The 3602-nt window shown below is 39.7% G+C and overlaps 1 long non-coding RNA gene across 1 annotated transcript; it reads right to left on the bottom strand.

Moving 5' to 3' along the window:
* Window positions 1-2905: 2905 nt before the first annotated feature.
* LOC125611598 lies at window positions 2906-3372 on the bottom strand. The gene is made up of 2 exons (XR_007341795.1): window positions 3246-3372; window positions 2906-3157 (listed from the first exon to the last, which is right to left on the bottom strand). It is a non-coding gene; the product is annotated as an uncharacterized LOC125611598 (long non-coding RNA).
* Between the last annotated feature and the right edge of the window lie 230 nt (window positions 3373-3602).

The following is a 3602-nucleotide window of genomic DNA, read 5'->3' on the forward strand; positions in this document are numbered from 1 at the left end:
ACTCACTGAATTGTATACTTAGAGTAAGTAATGTTTCATCAACTTTACTCAATAAAGCTATTAAAAATTCTCCAGATATTAAGTTTGAAAATTCAATTCTATACAATCACAAAGGCTGAAGCCCCACTTCAGTCCATCTAGATTATCAAATAAATTAATGTGACTTACTCCTGTTACAATTTTGTAGCAGAAGCAAAAAACTTGCTCCTTTCTGGAATAATATGAAATCATTCAGAGCCTCAAGTTGTCTCCATAGTTTTTTATTATACAAAAGAATTACCAGGCATGTGAGGAAAAAAAAGGTAATATGAACAAAAACCAAGAAAAGAAAACAGACAAAAGAAAGATTCAAATTCAGATATTGGAGTTATCAGAAACTTGTTTAAAAATAATTGCTATTCATAAATTCAAAAAACTATATATCAAAAAGGAGAGTTTTAGCAGACAACTGGAAACTACAGTCAAGATTTAAATAAGAATTCTAGAACTGAAATATACAAAATACCTAAAATTAAGAATTCAATGTATGTATTTAGAAATCTTCTAAAAAGAATGGATAACCTAGTAGGTAAGTCAGATAAAAACACCCAGAGTAAATCACAAAAGAAAAAGGATGAAAAGACAAAGGAAAGCATTTATTGGGCCGTCACCATAGAAAGATGATCAATTTTGGACCCTCTAGGGAGACTGAGACTAATGAAAAACCTTTTACCCATCAATCCTCATTCCTCAATGGCTGAGGATTGCTCTGCAGGGGATTAGCTTCCTCACATTTCTGAGTTGAACATGCATAATTTGCATGAAGGCCTACGATGTCTGTTGCCATAGCAATGGAGTAAGAATATTTGGCACACTCTTAAAATGAGGGGCAATGATTGTGGATTGGGTCAACTTCTATCTGAAAATGTTCATCATAGCTGTGGCTGGAATCAAAGATGAGACCAAGAGGATATGAGGTGGCACATAGAGGCATCTGGCACAGTCAATTCTTCCACTAAGTCCAAAAAATCAGATCTTCAAGGTAGCAGTTAGCTGTAATCTGTACAAATACAGATTTAGGGAAATAAGCTATAGACCTGTTGCACCACTTCCACTAGTATATCAAGCCATAGAAGCTATCCATCATCTCCTTTCACCACTAGTTCCAGATTTCCCTCCATCTTTCTTAGCACTTCAGTGATCTACATTGTTTATTTGGTGGGGGTGACCCTGACCTTCACCCCTTAAGGTTTTGAGTTCTTATGTGCATTTACTTTATCATGCTATGATTGCCCAAATTGGAAAATTATCACCACCACCAGGAATTGAAGCACCAAGAGATACATGTATTAACTACTGAATTCCAAGGGAAAAGTTCCTTATTCCCATAATGGAGCAGCAAATGTATGACCTCATGATAATAAAAATTAAATATTTCCACTCTTACCTGCTGGTTTCCAAGTAAGAGGAGATCAAAATGACCATAGTCATAGTTCAGGTTCAGTGGAATCCTCATTATGTCCTGTGGTAGAAGAACCCATTCCTTTCTCCCCTCTTCCCTCACAAATAGATCTCTTATCTGTCAGACCCCCCAAAATAAAACAAAACAAAACACAGTGACAAGGAGATACAAATGTGCAACTGCAATTGGGTCACCAGAGTGATATGTGCAGGGTGATGATCCTACTTCCACTCTTGGCTTCTGGATTCATGTGTTCAGCATGAAACACCAGATCCCAACCATAGAGTCAATGTATTTGCTGTGCAGGGGAATAGCACCCCAGCTCCATGATGCTGTCTCTGAGCCGGCACCATAGATAAACTTCTGATAAATCACCTTATCATTTTTTGAAGCCAGATGTTTCTGTGTTATGGAGTACATTAGAGAAGAAAAAAATAAATTTCACGGTCATGAATCCATTATTTCATTTCAAATGGTGATGGAGGTGACAGGAGTGTAAGTGAATCAATGAATTCAGGTGTTTATGACTGATATGATCTGTTCACGCTTGTTTGTTTCATGCATTGCTTGAGCTCATTCTGGTTTATCATGAGTAAATCCTTTCTTTTCCTTTTGAAGTCTTCCTTCCACCTTCTCTGATCCAGTTTTTCAAGATCGCTGGATATTACTTGAAATGCAGGAAGTTAATCTGGCTGTCCCAATGTCAAGACGAAAGTGACAAATTCACTTCTGCCTGTGCCTATAGATTCCACTTGACCTTGCTGTATAATATGTTCTTGTGAGGCCCAGCTTTACACTAGTGATTCTCTTGCTGGTGCAGACCTCTGTTAACCTTGAAGTGATTTCCTAATATTGAACCTCATAGTTACGTATTCTCATGTGAGCTAAAATCATTGCACCAAATGCAGATTGACGGGGTCATCAAGTACTTCTGATCTTGACTACAATTTGGCCAAGACTCACCTGTATTTAGGTCCTGCACTGATCTTCTTGTTCATCTGAAGATTTCCAATGTCCCTCTATGCTATCAAGTAAATACCTGAGTCCCTACTCAGTAACCATTTCTTCATTTTGTGGGTTAAAATATTTTCCCTAAAAACTAAAACAAGCAAACAAAAATCCAACAAAATAGAATAAAGAGAAGACATATGTCATTTGGTCACTTACAGAGCAATTAATGTTTGCAGCCCAGAGTCACACTCTGGAGCATCTTTGGAAGAAAATCTGTACACCCCATGGCTTTTAGACATTCCTGCCAGACATATCTATCTTGGTAATTTAATTTCAGATATTCATCTATTTGGGGACACCTGCAACAACAGACACAACCAGACTTCCTACTCTTGGGCTGGTAGCTGGGAGAGAGGAAGACACATGAGTGTTTGTGCACGGGCTGGAGGTGTGTTTGCAAGGCTGTGGTTAAACTGCTCGCACAGAGGTACATGGCTGAGTCCTCCAGCTTTGTGAGATGGATCTTCAGGGTGAAGTAGGATTTATCAGGCTTTTCAACTGAGAATCGATCCTTCAATATTTCAGACTTCTCCAAGGTTTTACCATTATAGAAGGAAACCAGAAACTCCAGCCTCTGCTCCAAGATTTGTTGGTACCAATAGAAGAATGAGTGACCAAAAATGGGGTCACAACTCAGGATCACCATCTGTCCCACCTTTGTGACTTGATGGCTGGGGATCTGTATGACTCCAGATTCCATATGTACTGTGGGAAGAGAAAAAACATTAAGAGAATGGTTTAGGACCGTCTTGGGGAAGTCTGAGATGACAATTTTCTAGTCTTATGACTCCACCTGCTTTCAGGAGATTAAAAATTGTCCAACAAAAGAGCCAGATATCCATAGTAGGGTCACAGCAGGAATGATCCTCTCTTAGCCCAGGTCATCACAAACTGAAGAGGAGCAGGCTGAAGCCCCATGATTCCACAGAGGAGGTCTGGCAGGGATTTTAAGGTGTCTCTGGTTCCACACCTATCACCCCTGCAGTGCCCTCTACAGGACAGAGAACCCTCCTGCAGGTGATCGACATCAGCCATGCCAGGGAGAGGGACTCTGTTCTCAGGGTGGGTGCAGGGCAGAGGGTATTACTGTGAAGAGTGTGGAGCTCAGCTAAAATTACCCCAACTGTAAAGTCTAGTGTGGAGATGTCAA

This window comes from Marmota marmota, unplaced genomic scaffold (genome assembly GCF_001458135.2).
Source record: "Marmota marmota marmota unplaced genomic scaffold, marMar, whole genome shotgun sequence".
Classification (NCBI taxonomy): Eukaryota; Metazoa; Chordata; class Mammalia; order Rodentia; family Sciuridae; genus Marmota; species Marmota marmota.